Source organism: Pteronotus mesoamericanus, unplaced genomic scaffold, assembly GCF_021234165.1.
Source record: "Pteronotus mesoamericanus isolate MK-2021 breed Mesoamerican mustached bat unplaced genomic scaffold, CSHL_Meso_final contig_41, whole genome shotgun sequence".
Taxonomy (NCBI): domain Eukaryota; kingdom Metazoa; phylum Chordata; class Mammalia; order Chiroptera; family Mormoopidae; genus Pteronotus; species Pteronotus mesoamericanus.
The window spans coordinates 9,543,097-9,560,433 of record NW_026555152.1 but is presented as its reverse complement, the minus strand read 5'-3'; the positions used below and the strand labels follow the sequence as shown (position 1 = coordinate 9,560,433).

Genomic DNA, 17,337 nt, shown 5'->3' with positions numbered 1-17,337 from the left:
GTTGTCTCCCATAGGCACCACCTCCTGGATCAAACCTGCAACCTAGGTATGTGCCCTGACTGGGAATCCAATCATGGAACCTTTTTGATCCTCCAATCAACTGAGCCACCCCTGTACGGTGGTGTGTGCTTTAATTTCTAGGCTATTTTTTAGAGCAATTTTAAGTTTATCGAAAAATTGAGTGGCAAGTACAGTGTTCCCATATACTCCCTCACTCCCTGTCCCGCACAGTTTCTTCTGTTACTGACGTCATCCCCCCAGTGCAGTACATTTGTTACGAATGATGAGCCAAAGTTGATACCTTATTATGAGCGAGTTTACTAGGGTTTGCTCTTTGGGTGGTATATTCCGTGGGTTTTGAGTAATGTATCCACCGTTTTGAGTATCATATAGAAGTTTTTTTCACTATTTAAAAAAACAAAAATAAAATGAATTTTGATTTTTCATTGGATAATTAATGATTTTATATGTTCTTTAAAAAATTGTGGTTATTACTCTTCTTTGATTATAAAAGTATTACATGTTTATAATAGTAATGCTGACACATAATAACCACTTAAATGAATCATCTAAAAAACGGACACTTTTAAAAAAGAATGTGTTTATTTTACGAATTCCAAGAGTTTCATATCAGGAAACAATCACGGAACTTTTGGGGCCCAGATCCCAGCGCAGAAAGCTTCTCTTTGCCTCTGTGGTTTTCATGTGAATTAATGATTAGGCTTTGAGCCAAACAGCAAAGGCAATAGTTCTTTGAGTGGATTCGCCGATACAGTCCCCAGAAGCCTCGCCCTAGGCCCTAGGGAAACCGGTAGGTTAAAAAACAAAAATCCTCCCCTAGTGTTTCCGCGGCTCAGAAAACTGTAACGACGGTGCCTTAGCCTAGAGTGAACTCCGTGCCCAGGCAGAGGTGGGGCGAGTAGGCAGTGGAGGGCGGTTGCCTGGGTGTCGCAGAGGTGGCCCGCGGTTGGGGGGAGGGGAGATATTCTAATGGAGAATGGGAGTGGGGGTGAGAATGGCTGGGAGGACGTTGGGGCCGGGGTCCTGTTGGTCTGGGTGGGTGGGGTGCAAAAAGCTGGAGCCTGGCTCGGGGCTTGGCCTGGAGCGAGGGAGGGAGAGTCGGCTGGGACGGCGATTAGCTGAGAGCGGGTGGGGGTGGTCCCGGGTTGGGGGCGTGGTCTGTAGATGGCCAGGGACCGTCTCGCGGAGGGGAGGGCGGGGAAAAGCTGGGGCAGGGGCGTGGCCTGAGAGGGAGCGCTGGCTGGAGGCGCGGCTGGGGGCCGGGTCGGGGCGTGGCGGCCGAGCGGAGCCTGGCGACAGCCGCGCGGACGGAGCTCGAGCGGCGCGCTTTCTCCTGCACGCGCTACCGGTACGTGCGGGTGCGGAGGCTACCCTGAGAGTCCGGCGTGCTCGGAGCCCGCGGGACCCGGATTGGCCCTGGGTCGTAGGAGCATCTTGCATCCGTCGACTTTGGAGGCCCCGCCGAGTGGGGGCCACGCGAGGTGAGACTGCGAGGGGAGCGCGTGGGGCCAATGTCCCGGGCTGTTACCTGGGAAACCGGGAGAAGGATCTCCGCACGAGGGCGTTCGGCGTTTGTAGCCTGAGGACATCCCGCCGCCGCCCCCTGCCCGATTCCCGGAGTCGCCGGCTGCCCACCTGTTGGTACCATGCGGTGGTTGCTCGGCGCCCTCGGCTGGCCGGGCGGCGTTGCCCGGGGGAGGACGGGCAGGCGGCTTGCTGTAGCACCTCGGTCTAGAGAGAACCCTGAAACTTTATCCCGCGCAGCTCTCGCGGGCCGGGCCTGCAAGGTGGCGCTGGGTGCGGAACCCGGGGCAGCCGGGGTTCCCTGCACGCTCAGCTCCCTCCGGCGGCGTGACCTGCGCGGCCTGCACCGGCCCAGGGGACAGAGCTAAGGTTGGAGAACTTAGTTCCGGTATCAGATTTCTCCCTCGGTCCAACCTGGGGAGAAAGACAGTGGGACCCGGCATCCGTCGTCTCTGAGTTAGTTTGGTTCCATTTCTCTTCACGACATTGGGAAATTGCTACACTAGTACCAAGAAGACAGAAGCCAGCGCTGCTGTCCACGTCAGGGGAAACTTAGGTGACCGGTGGCGGCGGGCCACCCGTCTGTGCAGAATTACAGAACCTGAGAAAATTTCCCTTTCCTTCAAGTACGAAAAACCAAACGAAAGCAAAAGGGTTGGGGAAAAAGGAAAAAACAACATTTCAGTTAGCTGCTTCCCTCCCAGCCTTGGATAATAATGTTGAAAAATATAAGAATAATTTGAATTATTTAGCACTTGTAACCCAGGCTATCCAAATATTACCCACACCGTCCTCCCAAGAATTTCTCCCACACCAACTCATTTTCTGTGTTGGTCGGTGTTTTCTCCCCTTTTAACCGCTCCAGGTCCATCAGATCTTTGCTCTCTCCTTTGCTAACAGGCACAGGCATTTCACTGTTTTATTTCTTCATCTTTACTGACACCTTTTCTCTTGAGGTCCGCCCTCTTCCACCTTCCAAACTTCTCACTGCATTGTTCTCCGGGTGCCTGTTAAATTGTTCGCTCCTCCCTGTGCTGCCGAATCCTGTTCTCTGCACCACCCCACCCCCTATCCTTTAGAGTTTCACGTGGCTATTTCTTATTCCAGTTTCCCAGTATTCGATTTTCACCTACCTCCTTTGGCCCCCAAATGTGCCATCTTCCTCTCAAACAGTTTGACTCGCTCCTTTTTCTTTTGTGCTCCTGTGCACTTGCAGGTGTCTCATTCTTGTTCCAGTTTCTCCCCCCAGGGCACTTGCTGGCCTTTTACCTACTTCTCCAGAAACTGCCTGGGTGCCACACTGCGCCTGTTTCAGTTCCTTTGGCCATGATTTTCCCTACTCCATCCTCATCCCAAGCTCCTTTTCCTCTTTCCCAGTCAGTTCTCCCTGACCTTGCAGGCATCTTTATTTCAGAATGTCTGGAGTGTCAGGAGGAGGCAGCCGCAAGCGCCTGCTTTTCCCCAGGAGTGCTCTGCAGCAGGACTTTTCCATCTGCTCCTGTTTGTTTTCTTACTGAAGTAGTATCATTTGCATGGTTCTTGAGTGAAGTTAACACGGATGTTAATATGAATATTGGGTAGCATTTATCCAATACACAATAAGTGCCCCGCCTTTTCCCGAGGGCTTTATGTGCAATAATAACTCATCAGTTTCTCCTCACATCCCTGTAATGCAGATACTATTACTGTCCCCATTTAACAGATGAGAAAAGGCTCAGAGTGGTTAGGTGATGGCCCAGTTTCTCATGGCTGTGTGTGTAGTGGCGGAGCCCCTCTTCTCACCAGGTGACTGAGCTTCTGTGCCAGAGGACCTTTTACACTCAGACATGGGCTGGGATCCAGCTTTGGAAATCAGGTCATTATTTGCATGTTTTCTTTAGTCTGGAATTTACACCAGTGGGAGACAAAAGATCTCCACCTGTAGAATGGCATATGGGGAAAACCTAATGCCTAGCGCCCTCCCTGAAGCCTGGGGACCCTGCCTGGGCTGACTGCCAGTGCCAGGTCACTTCCAGCTTGCTTTCCTGAGGAGAAGGCGCGGGCCTCTTAGCCACAGGGAGCCCAGAAGGAAGCGTCGTAAAAAAGTCTGTTGCCAACCGTCTGCTGTTGTGCATTGAGAGTTCAGTTTCACTTTAGCTGGGTAGGCCTTTAGGGTCCCTTGTAGCCCTGTGATTTTATGTGTCGTGTTTATTTCTATTTCATTATATGATCTTAAAGCCTTCTTCAAATATTGCCTTGTTAGTGTTCACCTTCCTGAAAGTCAGAGGCAAGTATTTCTACTTTTGCAGATACTAAGGCAGAGTGATGGTCAAGCTTTATCCCTTATAGCTGGAAGGGACCTCACGTTCCACAGATGAGGAAGCTGTGGCCCCAAGAGATAGAGTGACATATCTAAGGGAAAAGCAGCAGGACAGTAGACCTGTCCTCAGATCGCAGATCTTCTGAGCCCTGGTCCAGGGCCCTGCAGGTGGGTGGGTTGACCCCTCTTCCTGCTGCTGGAAGCAGTGAGCCTTCTTTCCCCTTCTGCTCCTGAGCTGAGAGGCACTGGAAGGATTCATTGAGAACAGAAACTCTCCATGGTTTTCCCTTTTTGAGTGTGTGAAAGCTAAACATTTACAAAATGTTTGCTTTTGAGACATGTAATGACATAAATGGGACCATAAAATGGCAGACACATAAATTCAAATATTTCAGAAAAATATTTTTGTTATTTCCAAAACACCAGGAAAGAGCACCAAATGCACATTGCTTTCTAGAGGCATCATATAATACATGGCAGTTTGAAAATTTGTAACTGGAACACTTAACTGTGTTTTCCATTTGTGGAGAGAAGTACATTAGTACAATGTGATTACACAATTATCTTCATCTGTGCATCTCAAATGAAAGAGCAGTGTGGGGAGAGCATGTCAGGTTAGTGGCTGATGCTGTGCCGGCTCTGCTGTGCCCACCTCCTTCTCCCCTGGGACTCAGACTGTGCGTGCCCTCCTGAGTCCCAGCTGTGCTCCTGCAGGCCTGATTAAATCCTTCTGGCATCCTCAGGGAACCCGGAGGGTGGTGTTTACCCATGATGCTCATCTCATTCTGTATCATATCAGCCTTTCTTGACAGAATTAAACCTCAATGCCTTAAAGCGTATGTTTTATTCATTAAGTTCACTCTTATGCCTCTAGAATGGGGCGTGGGGAGGTTATGTACCATCCTTGGGAGAATTGAGGAAACATTTGCTCAAAGCATAGTCTGTACTGTGTGGTTCAGCTGAAGAACATAATATAGCTGGTGAGTTAGGTTCTCCTGCTCCCCTTTCACAGTTGAAGAAACGGAGGTTCAGGGATGTTGTGGTGGCCAGAGCATCGCAGTAAGTGAGAAGACTGCGGTTTGAACAGAGGGCTGCCTGGTCTAGGAGGTCCAAGCATTTCCATTGTCTGTCTCCTCCATGGCTTGTCACTCGTTCAGAAGGCAGCAGTGTTCCACAGACGCTTTTGCAAACTAGAGAATTCCTGCTTGCTGAACTGGAGGTGGGACAGGAGAGGAGGGGCCCGGATACTGCAGGCAGGAGGCCTCCCGGGAGTGCCAGGGGCAGCCCTCCTGCTGCCTCATTCCGGGTGCAGGTGTCCCTCTCTGACTGTGCCTGGGAGAACACTGGGGAGCTATGGCAGTGCCAGGAATGGAAAGAGGATGGTGTATACTTCTGCTACTTGATCGTAGTTATTTGCTGTGGTCGGGGTGTCGGCATCTTTGGATCCAGGTCATGATCCTTCCTGTGGTCATAATGTTCAAATGTCTTGGACATAGGACTGCTACCTCATCTAACCAGAAGACCTGATATCTTGGTCAGAAATAACCTCTGACCATTTTCCCTGTGGCAGGACCACTCTGTGTCATTGTGGAAGAGATGAAAGCTCACCATTGTAATTTCAGGGACCGTGTGCCTGACTCAAGTATCTTCCCCTTTAGCCCTCGAGATCTGGACCGGAAAGTCCTCCTTACCCCCATCATCTGCACACTGGATTCAGCCATGGGACTGGGGACCTTTAAGAGAACTGTGCACAGCTAACCTGGGAGAGGGAGGGACTGGCCTTCCCCCCAGCCCCCATTAACACTGAGGCAGAGTTTGTTTTCTAGCATTGACAGGCTGTCTCTGGAGAAAAATAGAACATGGGTCTGGAATGACCAGACTGAAACATGTCACGGAGGGGACAGACTGCAGGAAACTGGGATTTTCACTCATCATCTACGGCAGGTGCAAGGGGAGGCGAGTCCAGGATTTTATTGTCTTACAGCAGAGGGGGCAGGAGGCCAGGGATGAGAGGTGCTCTTGGTGTGGGAACTCTGACTGCAGCCTTTCATAGAAATTATTGTTCTCTGTAAGTTCTAGTCTTGCACTTGAATGTTAAAATTACAGTTCAGCCACATTAAGCAAGTTTCTGAGGTCAGGCCTTCGTACTTGGTCACACCGCCTATGACACAAATGCCTTCCCAGTCCTCACAACTTACATGCTTTGGAACACATTCAGTTTGTATATTGGGACTCTGTGGCCTTAAGAGAAACAGCCTCTGCTTCAGAAAGCTGCTCCATTTCTACTCTTCTGGTGGGATGGAGTGTGTGCATGTACACACTAACTGTGTGCCTGGCCTTGTGCTAGATACAACGATGGCAAGTAAACCGAGACAGCCCCTGTCCTTAAGAGGAGATCGCATTCTGGTGGGAGAAATGCACAGCAGGTGTCTGGGTAGGATGCTAGGGGAGCACCTCAGAGGTCCAGGGTCCGGGAAGGCTTCCTGGAGGACGAGCTAACTGTGGCCTGGGCTGAGTAGTAACAGGAGTGAGCAAGTTGGGGCAGGAGCTCACGGAGCGAAGCATTTCACCCTCTGGGAACAGAATAAGCAGAGGCGCAGAGACTTGGTGACCAGGGACCCTCACACAGCTGTGTGTGGCTGTAGCTCGCAGCTCATCCTGCGCGACTGTTACAGTGTGCCTGGGGCAGTGCTTCTGTGACAGCCTCACCTGGGTGGGGATTTGTTAGAAAAGCAAATTCTGGGGCTTTCCCCCAGACTTACTGAATTTGAAATTGTGGGTTGGGGCCCAGTAATCTGTGTTTTAACCAGGCTTCCAGGTGATTTTTATGCATGCTAAAGCTTGGGAACTGCTGCTCTAGAACATGAGCAAAGCAAGTGCTCATCAATATTGGTTGACTTCATAAAACAGTGAAGGATGGTCGAATGAGGATGTGTGACAGGACAGGGTACGCAACAAGATTGCACATTCTTTCCAATAACAGAAAGACGCAATTTTCTAATACAGTAACATTTAGGTCCTAAAAGGCAGATCAGGTGCCAAAGAGAGACCAGGTAGAGGGACATACTGCGTATTTGAAAGCTAGCAATTAGGTACAAATAACAGATTAGAGCAGGTACAGAGTCTTAGGACACCCAACTCCCATCCCATTTCTGTCCACATTGTGAAGCAGTGGGACATCATGATATTAGAACCTGGTTACGTTCCACAAATTCATGGGTTAACTGTCAGAGCTAGGAGTCCTAAACACAGGCTTTCTGGGAGCCCCTCCCTCTGTGGCAACATGATAATCTTTTTAGAGAAAGGTAACTGGTAACTGTTTCTAACTGGTTGGACTGTTTAAGATCTCACATAGACAGCCATCCGCATTACTTATACTTCTTCACCAGTGCACGTTCCTACAATTTCTTTGGCCTTCTCTACTCACTTCTTTACATACTAGTAATTTATATTATTTCTCTTTTTACTTTTTTAATTTTAATTTAATTTTTTTATTGTTCAAATACATTTGTCTCCATTTTCCCACCACCACGTTCCCCTGCCCCACCCACCCCCACCTCCCACCCTAGTAATTTATATTATTTCTATGACACCTCTACCTGACATGATTTCTTAGTATTTGACAGCAGTGAAATAACTTGGGTTCCTGTTCCAGCTCTGCCGCTTCCCTGCTGTGTGATCTTGGGGAGGCATTAACTGCTTTGTACCTCAGTTGCCTTATCTGAAAAGTATAGATAATAATGGTACCCATCTCTTAGGTAAGTGTTTCAGAATTTTGCTGCTGGTCTTAAAAAAAATTGATGCCTACTCCCACCCTTACATATGGGGATTGGTTTTGGAGGTGACTTAGGTGTTGACATTTTTAGAATCTTCCCAGGTGCAGTAAAGTAGGGAACCACGGGGCTGCTGAGGGGATGAGAGGAGTCGATCCATGTGAAGGGCTTAGAAGAGTGCCTGGCCCATAGCAAACGGCTTCCCGGGGTGTCCAACCCACAGCCCACGGGCCACAGGAGGCTCGGGATGGCTGTGAATGCGGTCCAACACAAAACTGTAGATTTACTTGAAACGTGAGATTTGTGTGTGTGTGTGTGATTACATGTCATGATGTATTTAATGTGTGGCCCGAGGCAACTCTTCTTCCAGTGTGGCTCAGAGATGCCAAATGGCTGGACACTCCTGGTAGACTAGTTCCGTGGGTGGAGGTGCTGATGGTTTTGTGGTAGGAGGGGGAGAAAGTGGCGTCATTTCCGTTGTTTGATGAATCTTTCTTGAATGCCCGCCCTTTTGGAGAAGTCCTGAGGGTTCCATTTTTTGTTCTGAGATTTGGGAGGTGAAAGGGCTCAGTGCAGTGGGTCTCGGTATCTAGTTTTCTAATCAAGGATGCGGGAGATCAAGCTGTAAACAGCACACAGCCTCCCCGCCCACCACCACACCATCAGGCCAGCCTGCCTAGCACCAGGCACTGTTTTCCTGGCTCTGACAGTAAACCCGTGAATTTGTGGAACGTAACCAGGTTCTAAAATTATGACGTCCCATTGCTTTACAATGTGGGCAGGAGTGGGAAGGGAGTTGAGTGTCCTAGGATTCTACCTAATTGCTAGCTTTCAAATTCACATTATGTCCCTCCATCTGGTCTCTCTTTTTTTGGCACCTGATCTGCCTTTTAGGACCTAAATGTTACTGTATTAGAAAATTGCGTCTTTCTGTTATTGGAAAGAATGTGCAATTTTGTTGCGTACCTTGTCCTGTCACACGTCCTCATTCAACCATCCTTCACTGTTTTATGAAGTCAACCAATATTGATGAGCACCTGCTTTGCATCAAACACTGAGCAAGCAATTTTATCCCTTTCTTAGTGTGGAAAGACAAACATGTCTCTGTGTCGGCATGTACAAAATATTTCTTTTGGTTTGGATTTGTAACGGCAGCCTTCTCTATGCCTATCTCTTTTGGTGACATAATTATTCAACTTTTAATAATAGGACATCTGAAGGACATTTTTCATGTTAATTTCATGGGCCTTCTTTGAACCCTGCTGAGATTAATTAAATCAAACCCTGCGCTACAATTATTCTACAATACCCTGACAAGTTATGACCGTCCAGTGTGCCCGGTGCCAGGTGCATGATCCACAGCCAGTACCTGCAGAATGAAATCTGTGATCCAGTGTCAGTGCTGTGGGTTTCTAATTTGGTTTAGTCCAGAATAAGTCCTATGGTGTTGTCAAATTAGTGAAAGAAATGAGAAATAGGTGAATTTATGATTTATTCTCTTTCTGTGGAAAGGTGAGGTGATGTTTTTGGTTTTGTTTTATTTTCTTGCGCAGGGCAGGCAAGTAACTGATGCTTGCTGTTAGATTGGCCCCGTACATTGAAATGTGTGTTGTAAATGGAAATAATTGATTCACTATATTTGTTCTGCTGCCCATTTACAAAGTGAAAATCTACCACTGGGGAACTTTGTATAGCCAGTACACAAGTAGCTCAGTATTATGGTAAAGACTAGCCTCCATTGTGTGCTTTTACCATTATCACTCGCGTTACCCACGGACTGAATAGGCTTTAGAAATACAGGCCTTCAAAGGAATTGCCCTTGCTTAAATGTTCCACGGGTCCTTCTGAAATAACATCCTTCAAACCCTCATTCAACAGTATATATTCAAAAGGATTATATATTTTAAATGAGAAAAGTTAAAAATACATTTTAATTTAAAAAATTAACAAGAAGTCCAAAGACACTAGGAAAAGTAAACAAAATATTTTTTTAAATGTTATGTTTTAAGATCTGCCAGACCTGCTTTCTATGCTTTTTCTACCTTTGACTTTCTAACACAAATCTAAACTCCCCGGAGTGGATTGCTTGGCTCCTCTTACTGAACAGCCTGCTTGTTTTACCGAGTCAAGGTCAGCTCTGGCATGAGAGTGTCTCTCTGTGTCCTTAGGCCGCTCTGCCAGAACTGTGGTGTCCTGCACTTCCTAGAAAAGGATTGGGTGCTTTATTCTATGTCCCAGCTCCATTTCTTGGCCACGGTCTGTCGGTGTGTATGTGTCGTGCATGTGTGATGAAGACATAATGATATGCTTATACATCAGGATGACATGAAATGAGATGCTGATCCAGGTTGAGACTTAGACTCCTGTCCTCACCAAGTAAAGAAGACTGTGGAATTCTTAATTAGAAAAGTGGAGGCTTTTTTGAACCATCTAGTTTTTTAACGACAAGTTGTGGCAAGGTGTAAGTAAGAAGACTGATTTATAAACTTGCAGGTGTGGAGTGAGGCTGACTGTGGTCATATTTGTGTTCCCCACTGCTGTCCTCACCAGCCAGCATTGGTCTAAAACAGCTCTGCTCAAATAGTGAGCAACCTGAAGGCATAACGCCATCTCAGACTCAGCTACTGAAGTGCCCTGTACCCAGCAGTGTCTTGTGCTCCCACAGATCATTTTGGCTCATGCATAATGACAGTGCTCATTGAGATGAAAGGACAGACCATTTGTTCAAAACCACACATGCGGTCTGGCCAGGGTGAGGCTCTGGTGCTGAGCACTGCTTACGACGTCCAGTCTCAACAATAATCAAGCAGTGCTCGCCCCCTCCTTCCCCCTTCTAGTCTCACCTTCTCTCATTTGATCTCTGTTGAATGGGAGGAGGCTGATGAAGGTTAGCCTCCTGTAAACTTTTGTTCTCAGGCCAGAATCTTCTGCTTCCAGGAGGCGGGGCTCAGGAGAAGTGAGAGGCTACGCGCGTGCTCCATCGGTCCCCTCTGCTGTTCTGCCTGCAGCCCATCCGGCTTCTCACGGCTCCAACCAAAATTAGGAAAAATACTCGGGGCTCAGAGAATGCTGTCTGCTGTCCTACTGATATAGAGGTAATCTCAAAGGAGGAAGCAAGAACTCTTACTGCTTTTCCTAATCTTTATTTCTAATCTGACTCCTTATACAAACAAAGTGCTTACCCTGAATGGGCGCTGATCCAGAAGTGTCAAGTGGTACACAGAAGTGAGAACGGTTTAGCATTCCAAGGTCAATGCTTAGAGGTGGGGTAGGTCAAACCGTACGATACTACTACCACTGCCTAAATATGCCTGATTTGGTAGGCTGGGTTTCATTTTCACATTAGTGCATCTGAAGGAAGTTCATCACACCAACTTCCTGGGGGCTGTTTTCAAGCCTGCTGAGATTAAGTCAAACCCCATGCAACAATTATGCTAAAGCTTATTATATTATAGTGGCTTATTATATTTCAGTGCATGCTGGACTACTGAATTTGAATTGTTCAAGTAGATGATGACATTTTTGTTGATTTCCTGCTATAGGAGTCTAATATCCTTTCTCATTTTTGTGGTTGGCTACTACTAATCTTTTTTAGTTTTTACTTTCTGCTGGGATGAGGAATCTCTAATGGAACAATGAAATGCCTGTTACAGCAGGACAGTACTGTTTTCTAGGCTTTCCTAGAAAGTTCTGTGTAGATGCCAGATCTTACTCTCTACACAGTACATCTGTTTTTCTTGGGTCGGGGATTTGTAAGAACGCCTCATGTTAATTGGAACACTTTTCTTCTAAGATAAAGACAGTGGGTATCTGTGTACATCAGTCTGCAACAAACAGCACTGTGAAAGGAGACCTGGTTCAGCAGGAGGGTTCCTGAGCCCTTGTACTGAACTTGGACAGCTGCCTTCTGTGTGTACTTCCAGGTCAACTGAAAAGACTGGGAAGCACTTTAGTCACTACTGAGACAGGATTTAAAATAAAATGAAATAAAACCCTCTAATATCCTAACTTCAAAACTGATGGAGACACGTTCAGTTGGAGAATGTTTGTATTACTCTTTCTTGTGAACAAGAACAGTGTTCTATGTGATTGTTTTAAAGAGAAGTGGACCATGCAGCGACCAGTTATTACACGTGCCCGGTTATTGAATCTTTCTTTTCCTTGTACAAACTCATTGCTACAGGATTAAAAAAGAATTAGCTCGGAACATATGTCTCATGGATTTTTAATTGGAAGGTGTGCCCCTTTGGGAGGATCCTGCAGCTTTCATTTTGGAACAGTGAGGAATTCAGATTTTGTCAGGACCTACTCACTATCTGAGTGGCTTCAGATTTCCCAGGAAGAGGTCATTGTGCCATCTGAGTGCAAAGCCACTTGAAAGCATTGCCTATTGTCTACCTCATGTTTTCATGTTGCCATTTGGCAAGAGGCAAAAAAAAAGATGGTGAAGTGGTGGCTGTCATCTCAGAATCTGCAGATCTGACAGCACCTGCTGCTTCCATGTGGAGGATGGAGCACAGAGAATCGATGCTGGGAAGGCTGTGTGCTGCTGATGTATCCCATGTATGGTCTTAACTAGGGAGCATTCTACTTCTCCCACGCTGTGATGCAGACCGCAGTGGGAATGTTACAAGAGTTAGGTAAATGGTTTCAAAGGAAGTGCTACAGAGAGAGGGCTGATAATTATCAATGGCCTAATAGGGAGGTAGCCAAAGGTACTTGCTGGTGCATGACTGGGTAATCTATACTGGAATTCAGACAGACTTCTGGCATTAAGCCCTACATTCCCCAACTGAACGTGTCTCCATCAGTTTTGAGGTTAGGATATTAAAGAGAAGATCTCTTTAAAATAATTTTGAACTTCCAATTTAAAGGCATACCCAAATCCTGGTGATTGGTTGTGCAGAAGACAAAGCAATGGTGTATGTGTGGATCGTTTCCATTAGCTGAAGTAATGTTGGTAAAAGTCAACATCTGACACAGAAGAGGCAAGAGCTGGCAAAAGAAGAGAGTAGGGATTTGAGCATTAAAACAATATACATATAATTGTATTCACAAAGACTTTAAAAATACGTTTTTATTAATTTTTATTAAACTATATTTTAATAGTTATAGGTTGATTATTGTAGATTCACACGTGTGATGCAGCACAATGGTATTTACATGATACGGTAGTACAGTATCACAGCCTGGATGTTTACATTGATCTAGTTAAGACACATTTCCTTCACAAGATTCTTTGTGTTGTCCTTTTATAGCATACCTACTTCCTTCCTGTCCCCCCTCCTTCCTTTTTTTCTGGTAAGCACTAATTTGTCCTCCATATAATTTTCTCATTTCAAAATGTTATAAAATTAAAATTGTGTGGTACATTGGGATTTGCTCTCTCTGTGTGTGTGTGTGTGTGTGTGTGTGTAAAATGAAAGGTGAGTGGCAGCTGCAGGTATTACTGGCTTTTTCCATTTAGCATAATTCTCCAAAGATAATAGTCCTTTTTTTAGACCTGTGTTTTATAAGTATGTCCTCTGACTCTGTAGTTAGTTTATTCAGACTCTTAACAGGGTCTTTTGAAGAACGAATGTTTTAAATTTTAATGAAGTCCAATTTATTGATTTTTCCTCTTATGTATCATGCTTTTGGTGTCAAGTCTAAGAACTCTTTGCCTAGCCTTGGAATCTGAAGATTTTCTTCTACTTCCTCTTGAATTTTTACATTTAAGTCCATGATCAGTTTCAGTTAATTTTCGTATAAGGTGTGAGACTGAGATCATGGTTTTTGTTGTTGTTGTTGTTGTTGTTTCTTTTCTTTTTGCCTAAGGTTGTCAAATTGCTTCAACACTTCTTTGTTGAAAAGGGGCTGTATCCCTCTTCCATTCAGTTGCTTTTGTACCTTTGTCAAAAATCAGTTGTAGGTCTGTTCCTGAGTTCTCTTTTTTGTTTTATTGAGCTGTGTGTATTCCTCAGCCAGTATCAAGTCTTGACTACTGTCGCTAAAAATTGGGTAGACTAATCATCTCACTTTATTCTTTTTCAGAATTTTTTAGTGATTTTAGGTCATTTCCAATCGCAGAATACTTTATATCTACAAAAAATTTTGCTGGAATTTGAGAGATCAATGTCTTTACTATGGTGAGTCTTCTGACCAGTGAACACAGTAGTCCTCTGTATTTTTTTTCATCAGTATTTTGTAGTTTCAGCATGTAATTCCTGTATGATTTCTTACATTTATACCTAAGTATTTAAATTTTTTTAAAAAAATTGTAAATGGTATTGTCTTTTTAATTTCAGTGTCCATGTGTTCATTGCTTGTATAAAGGTATACAATTTTTTTGTATGTTTAGTTTGTATGCTGCAACCTTGTAGATCTCACTCATTAGTTCCAGGAGTTTTTTGGTAGAATCTTTGAGATTTTCCATGTAGATAATCTTGTCATCTGCAAATTAGGGATGGTTCAATTTCTTCCTTTTCAATCTTCGCCTTTTATTTTCTTGCCTTACTGCACTGGCTAAAGCTAGCACTACGTTCCTGGGATGAGAGCAGTGAGAGCTAACATCCTTGCCTCTTGTTCTTGATCTTGGAGGGAAATATCCCATTTTGTGCCATTAAGTATAATATTGGCTATAGGCTTTTGGCAGGTGCTCCTTGTCAAGTTGAGGAGGTCCCCCTGTATCTGTTTTTCTGAGAGTTTTTAAAATTAATGAATAGGTGTTGAATTTTATTAAATGCTTTTTTGGTATCAATTGATCTGCTTATATATGATTTTTCTTCTTTAGCCTTTTAATATGGTGGATTATATTGATTATTTTTCAAATATTGAACCAGTCTTCAATCCCTGGAGTAACCTCACTTGCTCGTGTGCATAATTATTTTTATGTATTGCTTAATTCTAGTCTATCTTGCTAAACATTTTTGTGTCTATATTCCTGAGGGATATTGGTCTGAAGTTCTGTTTGCTTTGGTACTGTCTTTGTCTGGTTTTGGAATCATGGTAATAATATCAGTGGCTCTATGAAATGAATACAGAAGTGTTCCCTCCTTTTCACTTTCCTGGAAAAGAGAGTATGTAATTGGTATTCATTCTTCTTTAAACACTTCGTGAAATTCTTTAGTGAGATCATCAGGGCCTGGAGATTTCTTATTTGGTGAGTTTTGAAATAATAAATTCAATTTCCTTAATGGTTAAGAGCTGATGGAATTATCTATTTCAGTGGTCCCCAACCTTTTTGGCACCAGGGACTGGTATTGCAGAAGACAATTTTTCCATGGACCGGGGTGGGGGAGTTGCAGGGGACAGGAGGTGGAGCTCAGATAGTAATGCAAGTGAAGCTTCGCTTGCTTGCCCACCACTCACCTTCTGCTGTGTAGGCTCCTTCCTAACAGGTGATGGACTGGTACTGATCTGCTGCTCAGGAGCTGGGGACCCCTGATCTATTTCATATTTTCATATTGTATGAACTTTGGTAGTTTGTGTATTTTTGAGGAAGCGGTTCATTTTGTCTAAGTTGTCCATTTTATGTCTGTAAAGTTGTTTATAGTATTCTCTTATCCTTTTGATGTCTGCTAGGTCTGTAGTAATATTCTGTTTCCTTCCTAATATATTGGTGTATTGTGACTTCTTTCGTTTTTATCAGTATTGTTAGAAGTTTGTAAATTTTATCAATGTTTTTAAAGAACCAGTCTTGATTTAATTTATTTTTTTTCTATTTTTGTTCTCATTTTCTTTTATATATGCTCTTACCTTTATTATTTTTTTCCTTCTGTTGCTTTGGGTTTATTTTGCTCTTTTTCTAGGTTATTGAGGCGGGAGCTTAGATGGCTGATTTGAGAAGTTTCTTCTTACGTATGCATTTCATGCTATAAATTAACCTCAGCACTGATTTAGCTGTGCCCCACTAATTTTGATATGTTGCCTTTTCATTTTCATTCAGTTAAATGTACAATACTTTTAAAACTTCCCTTTAGATGTCCTCTCTGACCTGTGGATTATTTAGAAGTGTGCTATTTAATTTCCAAGTGTTTGGGGTTTTTCCTGTTACCTTTCTGTTGTTAATTTCTGGTTTATTCCTTTATGGTGGTAGAATACATTCTGGATGATTTCAGTTCTTTTAAATTTGTTGACGTTTCTCTAATGGTCAGGATATTATCTAACTTGATACATGCTTCAGGTGCACTCCAAAGATTGTATATCCTACCCTGGATGATGTGGCTAAGTGGATTGAGTGCTTGCTTACAAAATGAAGGGTCACCTGTTTGATTCCCAGTTGGGGCACATTCCTGGGTTGTGGACCAGGTCCCCCCAGCTGGGGGAACGTGAGAGGGAACCTATTGATGTTTCTATCACACATCAATGTTTCTCTCCTCTTTCTCCCTTCCTTCCTCTCTCTAAAAATAAATTAATAAGAAATTTTTAGAAAAAGATTGTATATCCTGCTCTTGTAGGGTGGAGTGCTATATAGCTTTTTAATCTTGTTGCTAATCCTGAAATTGAGTATTTTGTTGTAGTGATGTTAGTAGTTGTTTTTGTTCTGTTTGTTTCCTTGTTTTTTGTTGTTTTTTTGTTTTGTTTTGTTTTTCCCTAGTAGGGGAATGGGAATGAGGAATCAAGGGCAGGGAATTTGAAGTCATTATTGTCTGGCAAAAATATAGAGACTTAAAAGTTGGTATTGACAATTTAGGTCAACTTTGATGATCAACCAGGAAGAGAATAGAATTTATATTCTCAATTGAAGATGTAGGTACTAGAGGGACATTTTATCGCACCATTTTTTTAGAATAACAAAGTTGGAGGAAAACCAAGCATGGTCCTAAAATCTGCAGTCAGATAGTTAAACTTCCCAGCCAGGACGGGAGGAAAAGGAATATTTCAGGGTTGTTTAAATTACTTCTTGTTGAGTAGTATTTATGTGTTAATTAATTTACTGTTCACTAAATACTTATTCAGTTGTTACTTTAATTAGATCCAGAGCAGTGAAATGGATTATTAATATAAAAGCTAATTATTCATCTATTTAAAAAAATGTGTTGAATATTTCCTCTATTCCAGAAATGGTGCTACTCCCTGAGGATAAAAAACTAGTGAGACATGGGCTTAGGTATCTTTTATTCTCACACACAAGAAAAAGCTAAAACTCCCAATGGCTTCTATAAGGAGTGATTACTAGAAAATATAAGAGAAAATTCAACTTCAAGATTATTTCAGTTTCAGATGCTGCAGCTTAAATTTGGAAAATAATATTAAAAATACTTTGCAGGGAAATTATGTTTTATTACTTGGTTACATAGTCACTTTTAATTCAAAACCCAGCGTTTCTTGCATGAGCCCTCCATGGCCAGGCTCTGAAGTGGGCTCAGTGCGTCTGGGTTTGTTTAGCTCCTGGCGTACTTCTTAAATTTGATTTTTATAAAGATAGAGACCAAGTATACATTTCCTAAACATTATATTCATTTTATGTTTTATTTCTTGAGAAATAGAAGCTTCCATGTATACTGGGAAATTTATTTGTATTGTCTTCTCAATAACACAATGTTATAAAGAATTACCTACATAAGTTGTGTTGAGCCTCTTCGGTATAGACATCGATTCTGAAGTTACTTCACATCGATTTGTAAACACACCATTAGTTTAACCTGTTTATCCAGGTATAATTTCAGAAAGGCAGCAAGACTTTGGTCTACTACTTTGCATATAACACAACAAAAAGTGAGAAAATACAGCCAAATA

At 43.6% G+C, this 17,337-nt stretch overlaps 1 protein-coding gene across 1 annotated transcript in view; it reads left to right on the top strand.

Annotated features, from left to right (window-relative positions):
* The first annotated feature begins 1,340 nt into the window (after window positions 1-1,340).
* The window catches only part of SPATA13 (spermatogenesis associated 13), a 155,160-nt gene continuing 139,163 nt past the window's right edge, over window positions 1,341-17,337 (top strand). Inside the window, exon 1 of the mRNA XM_054577201.1 lies at window positions 1,341-1,502. The gene's annotated coding sequence lies outside the window, so the exon portion shown is untranslated. The remainder of the gene's footprint in view (window positions 1,503-17,337) is intronic.